General features: G+C 35.2%; 1 long non-coding RNA gene across 2 annotated transcripts; it reads left to right on the forward strand.

Moving 5' to 3' along the window:
• Positions 1–2,036: 2,036 nt before the first annotated feature.
• On the forward strand, positions 2,037–15,071 carry LOC311435706. Of its 2 annotated transcripts, XR_014692328.1 has the most exons (6): positions 2,037–2,170; positions 2,268–2,445; positions 3,984–4,088; positions 4,622–4,701; positions 10,717–10,818; positions 14,774–15,071. It is a non-coding gene; the product is annotated as an uncharacterized lncRNA (long non-coding RNA). The 2 variants fall into 2 exon arrangements; XR_014692329.1 differs by lacking the exons at positions 2,037–2,170; positions 2,268–2,445; positions 3,984–4,088; positions 4,622–4,701 and adding an exon at positions 7,224–7,362.
• Positions 15,072–15,635: the final 564 nt, after the last annotated feature.

A 15,635-nucleotide genomic window follows, 5' to 3' on the forward strand; every position in this document is an offset into this window, starting at 1 on the left:
GTTTTTGAGTAGAAGAAAAGTATTTTGATTCTAATCATACATTCCTCTTCCACTTTCTTCTACCTTAAAATACACCACTGGAGAGAAGACTGTCGAAATGAGAGAGTTCCAGTCCTCTTAGGTAATGATGCCCATGTGGAAAAATTTCATGTAAATAAATTTATGGGGGAATATGGAAAACTGTATTTAGTTAACCCGGTTATATCTTTTGTATTTTAAGGAGTTTGCCATGCCCAGTCAATTCACTGCCTTGAGATGGTTGAGAAGGAGGGAAGGAATGAGTCAGTCTTTGACCATTAATATGTTAGTTTCATGTTTGTAGCTGGTCCACTTTGGGATTTTTCTTTTAACCACTTTTTCTAGCTGCTCCATTTGCTGTTTCAGATTGAACTGTGGAATCCTGTAATAGTTATTCCTTGGAGGGAAAAAAAAACAACCTTGGAAAGAGGAACACTTAAAGTGTGAAGGCTCAAAGAGGAATAAGAAAATATAGGAATACTTATGGTGTTCATCTTAGGAAATAACTCAGCATGAGAATCAATGTCAAAACACACCATAATCAGCTTCAGCAGTTTACTACAGACCCGCTTCTGCCTTACATTGAGCACCAAGTGCAAGAACCCTGTTTTCCCTGGGCACCATTTTTGTAGTAGAAATTCTTTAGTAAGGGATTGGTTCTTTGAAAAAGCAGCTTTTACTCTTGGGAAGGAGGTTAAAGCAGTGAAGTTTATTTTTCTAGGAAATGACCTTTAAAAGCTGGCAGATCATTTTCCTGATTAGATCCATCTTTTAAAATTATTATTAAAATTATTTTTATTATTATTTTCTTAAATAACTGCTTTCTATGTATATGAAAGGGGTAATAGCCTGACTGATTTTTATTAACTATGGAAGAACTTGGAGGTTTATTAGGGAGAAAAGTGAGATGTCACAGTTGAGCTTCTGTTATAAATAGCTGCTGAAGTGCAATCTGTGGAGTACAAGGAGGAATTTAGCAACCTGGCTGGGGCAGCAAGTGGTCATTATAGATGCGTTTGGTAGAACAATATAATTGAGATTGATTTTTTTAAGTAGTCTGACATGAAGGCTTAATAAGAGATTGCTATGACTCCTTGATTAAATATCTTAGCACCTTGTAAGAAAGAGCAGTTAAATGACAATTCAGAATATGGAAGGGTACGCTTTTCAGTTCTTAAGACTATTAATCATATGAATATTTCTTTCCGTTTTGTAATAAAAGTCCTGATTAACTTTTAGGTTGTCTGTGCAAGTGGACCAATTCTTCTGACTCTGTTCTTTAATGTTAAATTTAGTAAGGATGCCTCCGTGATAGTTTTTAATGGGTATTTGAGAAACAGTGTGCAACACAGGTAAGAGTAGAATAAGTCAGTTTTAATTCCTGACATTTTTTAAACTAAAAAAGCAGTTTAAATCCGGCATCTTTGTTTCCCATATATATATATATTTTTCTTTCTAAGTTGCCTATGTTTTTTGTATAACAGAGGTAAATCTATTTTCCCCCTTATGTAATAACATAAGGGAAATTAATTTAAAAATCACTTGGTGAGAAGCGTGGGAGGAAAACATATCATCCTTACTCTGTTTAAAATTATTTTTAATAGCACACTAGGTATATTGGCAGAAATAGATGGAAAGTAATTGTACATAGAACATTTTAAAGTAAAAAGTAATGAAAATAATGTGAAATACTCCCTCCACAAGAGTCCTATGTGATAGAAATGCAAATTTGTTGCAGTAACAGACAATAATTGAGTATTATGCAGTGACTGGGTAAATCAATGCAACTGTGATTAACTCACTAATGTCAATTAGAAGTAGTAAATTTTAAGTGTTATAATTCATCAGCATTAAGCATTGATTTGAAATTGATTGCAAAACAAGCAGTTTTGACAAATTGTCATCTTTGTGTTCCCTGTGGTGCAGTACTTCCACAGGTGTTCTGCTTTTATTTATTTATTTATTTATTTTGGTGCCTGATCACATGCTCCCCCCCAAATATTTTAAGATCACTGTTTTCATTTGCAGCATACATTCTACTGAAGGCTTACTGCTACACCTCTTACAAACATTGCAGCTAGCCCTAGGCTACAATAGATTGATGTTAGCACAGAAACTTTCAAAGCAGAACTGCAGGCAAGAGAGAGCCCGGGTATTTGATCTGATTACTCTCCTTTGCCTGTTTCTCTTTTAACAGAACCTTGATACGGTGTTGATGCGCTACCTTACTTCTCTCTTCTTCTCTTTAGATATCTCAACATGACACCTGCATAATGAAATTCCAGAAATTGACACCTGGGTCCGATGTTCTGTATTTTCAAAAACAGGCACCAGAATGCTTGGGATTCCTGAGTTCAACAGACTAATATGGCACAAGCATGGTTAGGACTTCAAAAGTACAGGTGAAGGGGGCAGCAAGTATGCGAGGTAGGTAGGAAAAGAATGAGCTATGGACAGCACACTAAGCATGGGTTTAGCTGTTAGGATTTAGGGGCTAGAATACCATCCCTTCTCCATGGAGGAGGTAAGTGGTGCAGGGTTTTGCAGAACTACCTGGAGAAGTCTGTGTAGGCAGAAAGTTATTCCAAATTAGTTCAGGCATTCCTTTATTTCAGAGTGTGCGGAATAAGGATGAGATACGAAGGATGAGAAGGGTGAGAGTAAATGGTTAGGATGTCCACACAGCATATGTGACTGATACAATTATTTTAGGAATGTTGATTAGAATAGATTTTACAGTGGTGAAAAACCTAACATGCATATTGGAAAAAAAAATAAGGCTGGTTATTCTAAAGGAAAATGAAAAATACTTCCATAATTAACAGGATAGATTCTTTATAACATGGATGGGTTTGATCCATCAGCAAAATCTCTCTGAGTTGACACTTAAAGGTGTTTCACAGTGAAGAGATGGCATCCTGGTATTCTGCTCCTGTAGCCATACTCTGAGTCTTCACAAAGAGCATTGCATAGTGCAGGAAAGATGTAACTGACCATTCACTGTTTTTCCTTGTCTTGCTTTTACATTGTTTAAGTGAAGGTTAGGATTTACACTGCATCTGGAACAGGTCAGAATGAGATAATCTTGGTCATAAGTCTTGCAGAAGTAGCTGATTTTAGTAGCTTTCTATAAATAACCTTGTGTTACAGGCGATACAGGATGTGTCACACACATTTGTAATGAGCACACCCTTCTGCTCTGTTGTATGAAGACGAAATCTAAGGAGAGGGACACTTATCTGAGTTTCTGAGTATCTAAGAGAGGAAGGCATGTTACTCAATTCCTTATCAGTAGAAAAAAATCTTAATCCAGTAATGAATTGGATCATCTTGCTAGCGGATCGCATCTGGTACAGCTCTGATTCGGGTACAGATTTTAGCTAGCAGCTAGATCTGAGTGTAGATTTATGTGACTGTGCATGGGCACAAGAGAAAATCATTTCCAAATGCACTTTTTGGCTTGATTTAATTACCCACTTCTCCTTATCACTGGCGGTCTGCTCTGAAAGCGGACTGTGAATGGCAGAGGGTAAGAAAAAGAAGGGGCAAAGCCTACAGCTTTTGCTCTGTGCTTTTGCTCTGTTGATCTGAGTCTGCCCTGTGTAGCTGCTGCTATATGCCAAAATAGAAAACAAACCACCACCATCAACAACAACAACAAAAAAAAAACAACAACCCAAACCTGGTATGTTTCTAAAAGCAAGAAATATTAATAAGAAGCACTATCAGTCAGCTGCATCTGAGTCACAGGGCTTCCCATGATTTTCTTAGAGTAACATATATTATGCAAAGAGTATGGCCACAGGGCAAAATATAGAGCATATTTATTAGCCTTGCTGTGTTTGCAACATTTCCAAGGCTTTCCTTGCATGCTGTGTGCTAGACAAGCTTTGGGGCATATTCTATAAAGGATTATCTTTTCCCTTTGATGGTACGGGAAACTACTAACCACTTGGATGCTGTAGCAGCAGTGAAATGGGGTTTAGTGCTGATCCATGCTGTGCAAATGAAGTCAATTTTCTCTCCTGAAGACTGTCTACATGCCCACTGAAGGTGCTCATGTTGAAGAGGTAATTTTTAGCTTAAGGATATTTATGCAAAAGGGCAAAATAAGAGCTGATGATATATTTATTTGCCTACTTTCATTCTCTCCCCCCCTCAACCCCAGAGAACAAACACTTCATTCACAGTCTTCTGTGTGTCCTATTGTTTCTTCTACATGTCTGACACATGGACATGTGGATGTTGAAGAAATTTTTAAGTACTTCAAGATGGCAGGAGGGGGTAAAAATGGAAGATGTGTGTAAAATATAACTTTATATAAAATATAAATAATCTTTCCAGAGAATTAAATTAAGACTTCCATGGACATAATTTTTTTCTGTACTAAGAGTAATAAGATTTCTAAGCATACCTTCCTGTGAATCAAAACTGTTCTTATGTTATTTGTTGTAAAATAAACTCCAGGAGAAATATATATTTATAAAAGCCCATTTTGAAGGGTTTACATCTTGAGCTGTATTTGTACTTATGACTTGTCTTGAGTAAAAGTTATATTGTAGATACTGCCCTGAATGGTTTTCTTTTGTCTATTTGCATCAAGGCTGATTGCAGACCCCTGGTGACATTTGTAACTACAGTGTACAATCTGTCTGAAACTGGAAGTTGCCTGTGGTGTTTTAGGTACTGCAATGATTGACTGTTTTTAGAATACAATTCCTGTCTCCAAAGGAGTGGTATTTTTTCTTCTTTTAAGAAAAATATTTTATTTTATTTTATTTTATTTTATTTTATTTTATTTTATTTTATTTTATTTTATTTTATTTTATTTTATTTTATTTTATTTTATTTTATTTTATTTTATTTTATTTTCTAATCCATCTTCTCCTTTTTTTTTTTTTTTTTTTTTTTTTTTTTTTTTCCCAAGCTCCTACACCTTTCTTGCTGCCTTCAGAAGAGAGCTGAATTCTGCTTGTAGTTTTCTTAGAGTGGTGTCACTGGTTTTCATGGAAGGGAATCTGGTCATGACAGCAGAAGTTTGGGTTCTTCACTGATGTTTTACCACTTTTCACTCTATCATTTTTTCCTCTGTGTTTTGAAGTATGACTTAGTATGCTAATTTTTCTATTAATGCAAATTCATTTCAAGAAGATAGATATTTAATTGCATGCTGCCTATATGTTGAAAAAAAGGGAAATCAGAAGCTGTCAAGTAAAGCCAGTGATTTCATTAATATTTCTACTTGCAAATATACCCCATCAACCAACATGGAAATGATATCATCATTATCAATGTGATCATCCAAATTGGCAAAAAGAGTGAAATCTGTCAGTACGTTGGAAGTTAAGCATAATAAGCCACAGTCTAGCCAAAGTAGTTATGTGACTTCTTGCCATTAGATAGTAACTTTTGAATGTTTTCTTGAGAAACAGCATTAACAATGAGAGGGCTAAAACTTTTCAGAAAATAACCATCCTGTAGTACCACTAAGAGAGCTTGTGCAGTTTAATCAAATTTGCTCTGGGAAGCTGGTTGGATCCCCTCACAGACAGCCTATTTGCTCTGCTTTAGCTGTCAGCAACAGATGAAGTCAGCAGTAGTGGTATGGGTTAGGGGCATTGCCCCTGCACATGTGCATTTGTTTGTTGTCCAACATGTAATGCACAAATACTCTAGTATTTATTGGAGAGTGCTGGAGACAGGCTGTTCTCTTTGCGTGGGAGGGAATAAGCTCCCTTGTTTTCCTTATATCATAGGAACCTAATCATAAGAACATAATCATAAGAACATAATCATAAGAACAGAGATTTGGGGTTAGTAAGTTTTGTCCACTAATTGCAAACAATTAATTACTGGACGGTCACGGAGTTAATTTATATACCTTTTTTGGTCACTAGATGGAGGTAGGCAACCATAACGAGGCCAACTTTCCCTGGGTTTTGTACCATGAACTGAGAGATTACCCTGTATTTATTTGGACAGCAGGAAGTGTATTTTATCATTAGAAATACTTCTTGTACCAGGTTACTTGAGAACAGGGTGACACCAGTACTTGTCAATCCATAGGTTTATATCAATCAGAACTTTTTCAACGCAGTCTTAAATTATATATATAGTTTATATATACATATAGTATGTATAATTTCATTTGAAGTACATTTTATTACCAGAAATACACTTCTATATTTAGAAGAGGGTGAACATTATTTAGATCATGCATACATGCATGTGTGTGCATAAAATTACTTTATTACATGACCTAACAAAAAAAAACCAAAACAAAACAAAAACAAAGAACTTAAAAATACTTATTAATGCCTACCACATTCTAGAATTGAATACATAGTATTATGTACCCCACTCCACTGGCAATTGTGAAGTGTAAAGCTGAACATTTCACAATGTGGTTGTGTATTCCCTTTGAGCTGCATCTGCATCAACATTATTTATTTGCTTTGCTTTGCTTTGCTTTGATTTTAGTTTAGTTTAGTTTAGTTTATGGTTTTAGTTCTGTCTTTCAGATGTTGTTCACTTTTAGTCACTTTATAGTTATGGGATCTTTTCAGTAAGGTCCTATTTCATCTTTACAAATTAAGTTGCAGCTTCTTGTTGCTTAGTTTCTAAGAGGATTAATTTCTAGGGAGAGTGTACAAACGGTCAGAGGTGGGAAAATATCTGTTCCTTCAAGTACTGAAGACTGCTACAAAACTGTCCTTTAGCCTTGGACTCCTCTGTGCAAATGTGTATGGCTGTGATAGTGAAGGAGGACTTTGTGCTGAAGCTGCTCTTTTGTTACGTATCAGAGAGAGGAGAGCTACAGGGTTGCATTCTGAGCTTCTTTGGAAATATAGATTTTAATTTTCTGATACTGTAGATGAAACTCATTTTTAGACATATTTTCTTTATCTGAAATGATGAGTTAGTAATCTTCCTGAATTTCAGAAACAGTGTGAATATACCCTGATAGGCTAAGCATATATTATTACCATATGCTTGCTATAAATGGAATTAAGCATGGCTATGTATTGGCTAGGGGATTATTCAGAATCGGTTTGATGTACTGATCAGCTGGGCTTTTAAATACAATACTGGCATTAATGTGTTGTGCCATGCAGATCATTGTCTCCCACCTGGGGAGGTCTGCCCCATTAGGAATTAAATCTAGCTGGTGCTGCTGCAGCTGCATTGGCAAATAGGAGAGGGAAGGAGGCAGTAGCATACAAACAAGACTATTGTGCTAGGTGAAACTCAACACCAACTTGGCTATGCAGGTTGTCTCCACCACTCTGTGTGTAATAATGGATGTTTTGGACAAGGTCACAACTGATGGACAAATATATACAGGTAATTCCTCTTGAATATGCCCCATCCTCTGAAAATTCATGGTAGTTCTGATGGAGAGATTGCACTCACGTGTGGCCTCGGTGGATTTTTTGTTCATTTGTTTGTTTTGTTTTGGTTGTTTGGTTGGTTTGGTTTGGGGACCTCAAGAGGTGGTGAATGAAACTTAGGGACTCCTTCTGCTCCCTTGTTGCTGGGATATCTGGAGAAATTATCTCAGGGGTAACACCATCTCCCTAGGTTTTTTGAAGAACTCTGGAGGTTTTAAGTTTTTTTCTCTTGGGCTTTTTCTTCAAAATTCTTGGTCATCTAGACTTCCTTGTTTGCTGGTGCAGCAGAATCAGTTGGACTGGGTACTGCATTGTTTTTCTCTCTGTATCAGATACATGGCTTTTTAGTTGATATTAGACCTATGCTTCCTTTCTGACACACACATGCACATGCACTGCTTTCACTCTGATAAGAAGGCCATCACCTAATCAGAGCCGAGAGAGGAATGAAGCGCATACTTGGTGCAAAAAGTCCTAGAGGATTTGGCTCTCAGATGTTTTACCAATTGCAGTTTATATACAAGACTTCTCTTACAGTACTGCTACAATTCACCTACTGCAATGCTGAAACAGCACGTTTGTCTAGCTCTTGGGAACTGGAATCCAACATGGGACAACTTGAAAACTCATTTTTTTTTTTCACATTAAAAAAAATAAAAAAATCTTGCAAGTGGAAAGATTGGACACTTCCAATAGGACTTAGTTTGCTGGGAAGAATGTACCAGTACAAATTATTGACAGCCACAACACTTTTGAGTCTATTGAAATGTAAATGAGCTCATTATTAATTTATACGAGCTTCTGGTTTAAGTTATGAATGAAGAAAATGGCCTATATATGACAGTACAAGAAGAATAGATTGCATAATTATTTATGTTAACCCTCTCTGCAGAGATAGCTGGGGGGCCAATGGAAAGTCATTCTCAGTGTCCCAAGCAAAAATCCTGCAAATTCCATGAGCAAAATGTTTTAATGCTCAGCACTGAGGTGGACTCACTGCTGCTGCCTCCTAAGTGGAATGCCTACAGAGCTGCTAAATGTGAAGACCTTGCTTATGGACATAAAAGAGGAAATGATCACTGAGGCACTCAAGGCATTATTAAGGTGTAGGCAAAATTTATTGAACTTCACACTTCACTTGTCTATATCTCTGTCTGTTATAACAAATAGGCAAGCAAACAAACAAACAAATAAATAAAACCCAAATCCCCTAGAACCTGTGAAAGTATATCTAGTACATTTTGCATGCTTCAGGACCGCCAGAAAGTATTTTTATTTCTAGCTATGGCTTCCAGACTAATTCAAGAACAAACTCCACAGAGAAAAGCTTATGAAGTCTTTAATTTAAGAGGCTTAAACTTTGGCAGAAGTCATCTAGTGCGTTCATTGATTTGAATGACCCTGTGCAGAATTTTTAGCATGTCTGGCTTTGCTCATTTAAAATAACATGTGGTTAGAGAAGCAGTATAAATAGCAGTTATATGTTCTTTTAACTTCTGCCGTTATAAGGGGTGTATGCTCCATGTGTCTTCTGCAAATGCAAATGCCCCTTTTAGTTGTACTATTGAAATAATAGAGGTAGATTTTTGTTTCTTTAAGTAATGTAGAAGTCAAGTTTACAGTATTGATGCTACTGGGCTACTGTTTAGTCCCTCTGTCTACTGCTTGCTTGCGTATGCGTGTGTGTGTATGTAAAATTATTGGAGAAAATCCAAAGGAGGGCAACAAAGATGGTGAAGGTTCTAGAGGGGAAGATGTATGAGGAACAGATGGCATGTATCCTTCCTTATATGCATGAAAATTATGGCTAAATATCTGTGTTTCTTGTGCTATTCCATCATTCAAATCTCTGAGAAGATTGAGTGGATTTTTATTTCTTATGAGGATAGGCCTCTTTGAAAAGCTTAGCCCAGTCTGGCTGTAAATTGTGTTTAACTGTTCCTGCAAAATGTTTTTGTTTAGTTGTGCACGTACATTATGATGCTTTGTCCTAATTTTCTGTTATGTAAGAAATTGTAACTGTGTCAAAACATAACTAATACCAGGATGTAACCCAGGTACTCCTTCATCCTTAAGCAGAAGGCCACTCTGTGTGCCTGAAGAATCAGCATTTTTACCAAAAGTTTAGGTTAAGGACTGAAAAATCACCAATTTCTTTCATGAAAAGCTTTATTATTATTATCATTATTATCATTATCATTATTATCATTATTTAATGAATGTTTTCTTTTTTTTTTTGTTGCAAATGAAGCATATGTTTAAAAAGTCAGACCGTACCAGTCTTTTTTTTTTTTTTTTTCTTTTTTCTTTCTTTCTTTTGTCTGTAATTCTGATTTTTGTCCATTCCTCTTCTCCTTTCTTGTCACCTATTTTGCTACAAGAAGTGTGTCTGGTGTGAAAGGAGGTCAGCAAAAAGTTGGGGAGAGAGAGGAAATTAAAAACATGAAAAAAATGTTGCTTTCTATCAAGGCAGTACTTAAAAAGAAATGTCATTAAAAAATTTCCATTTGAATTTTTTTAAAATAAACAATTCTTTTTTTATTTATGTATTCTGCTTTAGTGGGGTATTACTGCTTTACTGGAGCCAAGATCTAACATTCCATCCAAATTACAAACTCTTCTCCTGCTGCTTTTCTTTGTATCTCAGTAGTCATTCCCATTTATCCCTGGTTAAAAATTTGTCTTCATATTAAGAATTCAATTACACCTATGCCTCTTAAAGCATCAAAAGGCTCTTTGCCCTGTTTAGACCACCTTATTACTTTCATATGTAGTTAAGTTTAGACTGTCTAAGGATATTTTGTTACTCATATTTTCTGATTTGTTGTTTCTTAAATGTTTATAGAAATTATCTTAGATAAGGATTTTAAGACATTTTTGAGGTGCTACACTTAAAATCAGTGCCTACATTTTTATTTATTCAGCTAGTAATTTTGCTAATTACTTAATGCTTTTACCAAATAACCATATTCTGCCCTTGTAGTAGCAGCTGTGCTGTTGACCTTATTCTTGTTTGGCTGTATTTTAGCTTTGCATTTGTATTTTCTGTAAAATTCCACTTACTGTTTATCTTCTAATATTTATGTACAGATATTTCTGCTCCTTTGAGGGCATATAAGCTTCCTTTAGGGCTCAATTAACATTTTTTCTTGAACTATATGTTAGCCTATGAACATTGCGTGTCTACATTTATGTATAACATTTCGCTTTCCTTTTCTTATTAGTGTATCAAAAAACCTTAGGAGACTCATTTGATTTCTAAAATAGAGGTCTAATACTCTGAATTCAAAATGCAAACTTTTTTTAGGGATAATACACTCTGCATGTCTGGAGCAGCATATCTCTGGTGTCTGTATTAGAGCTCAGATCTCTTGAATTCGGGTTCCTGGATCTTTTGCTGAATCAATTGGTGAGATAAGGCAGATATTTTCTATATTATATATATTATTATATATATATATATGTATATATTTTCTTTATTTTTCTGTGATTCAGTTCCACCTTGTGTAAAATCTGGGCAAAAAAGCTGCTGTCTGAATCTGTATCCAAGATCTACAGAAAATATTCTAAACTAAGGATTCTAAATATATATATATATAAGTGTGGAAAACTGATTTTATTGTTCATGTTTTTTGTGACTTTCTTAATTCAACAGTTAGCATTTCCTCTCTGGAATGCATATAGGACATATAGACAAAATTTGTATGACAATAAAATACAATTTAAAATATTAAAGAGGAGAGGTAAACAAGGAGTATGCAATGGATTTTAAAAGAGCAATGTTTACAACCAGCACATCTGTGACCTATCCCAGATTGCCACCATTTTTATCCTTGGCAAACAGCTGCCAAATAATCTACTGCTACCACTGAGAAATGTCTGAACTCATATTTATCTGCTTACAGAAGAGACATGTCCACTGTCATTTGTGGATGTTGTTTCTTCTTATTTATTTATAAATCATTGGGGTACATGCAGTAAAGAAAAAAAAAAAAGTTTCTACATGGAAAAGAAAATGGAATACCCATACAGTACCCCCCATCCATTAAAGCAGACTTCAGAAATAAGTGTAAGGACCATATTATTGGTGCATGTTGAGGTAAGTGGGGAGTTCTTAAGAAAGTTCTTACTATTCCATGTCATATGGAGCATTATCCAATTTACTGGCATTAATAATTCTGTTTGTAAGTCATATCATAGTTATGTTTTCTCAGCTTTTCACTTTATATTAAAAAGAAAAAGTTAGAAGATTATTAATTTAATAAAACACATACCAGTTAGGGAACTTTTGTGTTAACACCATGGTCAATATTATAATAAATGATAGCTAATTTCTTTCATTGATCTGAAAAAAAAAAAAAGGTAATTAAAAATCCAAGTGATTAATATCACTTTTATTTATTTATTTATTTATTTATTTATTTATTTCCATTGGGAAAACATGTTCCAATTACTTTTAAGTTGTAGTTTTGATATAGATACTTTTTCTCATCTATGTGAAAGTGCCTGTCTGGGTGATGGGAAGTGCATCCTTAGGCCCCAGGGAACAAGTTTTTCTCCAGCTGTTTGTGTTTGGGAGAGAAAAATAGGCACACCAGAGGGAATTTCAGACAGTTGGCTTGACGTTTACTGCATTTCTTGTGTGTTGCAGAACTGATCACTGATTTAGCATCAAACATACATTTCTGTAGCTTCTTTCTTATCACAAATGATTCGCACAGTGACTTAGTGGAATACAAATTAGATTTCCCATATTTCCCATAGAATAAATGATTCAAATCAGGCCTGAAACAACTTTTTTTTTTTTTTTTTTTTAACATCATTTTTAGAGGTGCATGTAAGTTGCATGTAAGTAACTTGCATGTAAGTTGCTAAACTTTGTAAGTGCATCAACTATGTCTAGCTTACAGAGTATTTTAATACTTACCCCATAACACGGGGATATATGAATATACGTTTACAAAGCCCTTTTGAGGACAGTTTTGTTAGTAAGCTTCAGTAACTAAGGCTACAGAATAATAATCCAACCACAATATTGTTGAAATCCTTACCATTTACTTTCTTCTCCCATTTCTAGCCAAAGATAGTGATGAGTTATTTTCTCTTTCACCTTTTTGGCATCTTTCATTTCACCTGAAGTCCAAATATAAAAGACAATTACTGCCCCAAAATAAATAATACGAGTGAGAGAAGCGTTTTATTGTAAAAATCCATGAATTTAGGGATAAATAGCAATACATTTTGCTGTGTCTTTGGCACTAAGAATTGAAAGAATTGACTACATTAAACAATACAAAGATTATTGTAAGCCATGAGTATAGTGGAGTTTTACAAAAGCAAATGTGAGCCTAGATGTATCAGACAAGGTATTTATAGCAGGAAGAAGTGATGAACACTTTTTCCTCTGGAAATCTGCCAGTACTGAGGCTGCAGGGTCCAGCTGCTATCACAGTTTCCTTACCTACCAGTCAATAGTAATTGTAATACTCTAGTGAAGCTTTACCCTCTTTCTTTACTATTGCATCAGCACAATGCTGTATTTGTCATGAATTTTATGTATTTTTTTCAAACATAACGTGATAAGTATCATTGTGATCAGACAACATGCTGATGTGTACAGCAGTATGAGTCTGAGCTATGACCCCCTTTTATATACATTTAACAATTCCTTGTGCACAATATTTTATTTCTGTTATTTATATTTATTATGTGGTATGACAAACAGTCTGAAAATCGCTTTTTGTTTGGCAGTGTATTTATCCTTATACTAAATATACATGCAATTTGCAGTCATCAACAAGCCTGTGTTCAGTTCACATTGAGTCTTTTAAGACAGTAATCTAATACTTCTTGATCTGCATCTTCTCATCACTGAATACACAGGGGTCTTCCCCAGACCTTTATTGGTTCTTTGATGGACTAGACACCCAGCTCATTAATCTGATATTTAGCTACTCATTATTCACACTCTCAAATACTACCTCATTTCTGATGGGCAATACTTTACCTTTCAATTTTCCATGCTTGTATGATAATACTTTAGCCCACAATGGTAATTATCAGCATACGTGTAGAAGGTAGCAGCAAAACTACTCAGGATGACTGTTTATAGTTCCAGCCATCCACGTACATGAATTTGTACGACTAAAACTTGTAGAAAACTTGTAGGGATTTTCTTGTAGGAACTTGTAGGAGAAAGCTAGTCAGCCACACATATGAACAATGTGGAGAAGAGCTAGTTTCTAAATCAAAAGAGAATATAGTAAGTATACCCTATAAAAACAAACAAAAGTCTTCACATTTTTGGTACCCAAAAGAAAATGTGAAAGTGTCCATAAGTACTGAAACTGTTCTGTTTAAACAATGTGCAAACACAATATGTGTATTCTTAAAAATTCCATAGCTGAATATTAATAGGGTCAGAAAATTAAATACTCCAGGAATGTTTGACTATGACCTAATTCCATGGTAGAGAATCAATTTTGTGGTTAAGTAATGTTTGCTAGCATGACCAATAAAACTCATTAAGGAAAATAGATTGAAATTTCTTATCTTTGCAAAGCTGTGCTAAGATAAGAAAAAATCAATATTTATTTCAATTAAAATAAACTCTGCTATATTAAAAATATTTTTAATCTGAAAAGTATTCAATATTTCCAGTATGTATTTTTCCATAGTTATTAACAATTAAAGAATATAAAATTAAATATGTTTTATTTTATACCCTTAATCCAAATGCAATGGAAGCTCTGGCAATGTGCCAAGAATAAAAAAAAAATAAAAATTATTTTTTCCCAGTCTGGAGTTTAAGTCAAATTTTTCATTATTCTTCTTTAACCTTTAAAATAGCATTATATTTTTTGTTTCACTGAAAGAGCAACTAGGTTGTTTATGAATATACCTGATCTGTGGGTATTAGAATCTGGGTTCTGCCTTGGCTGCCTTCATAGTTTTTGTCCAGCTACAGAATTTTGAATGCAAAAATTTCATGTGTGGCTGCCTCTATCTTGGCCCAGATGGAAATCTAATGAGGGAGACAAGATATACTGGAGTAGGTTTTAGAAAAAACTTAGCTTGAAATCTGAGGTGCTGGAAACTCATATTTGTGTTCATATGGTGGAAGGAATGTACCTCACAGGCTGTCCTACTGATGGTGGTACAGGCAAACATGCAAGAAGGTTGGTATCTGAGACCTGAGAGTCTATTATCAGGTCCAAATTATGCTTAATACCCCCCAAACACACTTTTTATAGTTGAACTGAAATTGGTCAGATGACTGTCAGCTTATGCTGACAAAATATTTGAATGTTGGCTGTGGAAATTTAGGAGTAGATAGCTCATGCTTTCAACTGTCTCTGTTTCAGGAGTGGAAACATTCAGAAAAAGACTGGCACCTGAAGCTCTTCTGCATAAATAGGTTTTCATCCTTGTGTCAACACTGACAAACAGATTTCCTGAGCAACCTGATGTTGAAGACATGGAAGATACTAAAATCTCCCCTTCTGAATGTGCAAATTCCAGATATCTGTCTCTGACTTCCTTTCTCTTCACAGTTTTCAGCCACCACACAAATCCCAGGCATCAAATATTTTAGCAAATTTTATTGTATTTTATTGTTTTAATTGGATATGTATGTACTTTTGTCTTTAATCCATGTCCCATGTCCTGGACAATTAACTTTTAATATAGTTTAAATTGAAATTAAATAGTCTAGTTTTGCTTTTCTTGTTCTTCTGACTTAAGCTTAGATGTCCTGTACTTCTTTCCTCCTGAAAGGCTTATGCAAGCCGTCATTCTCTAAACTCTTCTGGACGACCTTAAAAAAATTGCATTTTAAAAAGAGTCTTGGAGCCTGTTGTGCTGAAATCACAACCCTAAACCTTCTTGGGAATTTTCTGCAATGTGTAGGGCTGCAGAAGCATAAGTGGTGGATTCTCAAGAGGCGACAGACAAAAGTGCATTAAACCTGTTCTGCAGAGAGTAGCATCCCAGCATCCTTCTCTTCTGTCTCTTTGTCTCTCTCTCTCTCTCTCTCTCTCTCTCTCTTTCAGCTGAGCCCCACAGGACCTGATGCAATTCAAGCAAAGATCTGTGGGACTGAAGTTGTGATATCAAATGAGGTTCTGGAGCCTATGCTCTGAACAGTCTTTTCTCCTCAGCACACTTCTCTAGGTTACTTTCACATTTTCACTTAATCCTCTTTCTCCAGCCTTCCTTTTTACTTTG

The sequence above is a fragment of the Aythya ferina genome (genome assembly GCF_964211825.1).
Source record: "Aythya ferina genome assembly, chromosome: 4".
NCBI lineage: Eukaryota > Metazoa > Chordata > Aves > Anseriformes > Anatidae > Aythya > Aythya ferina.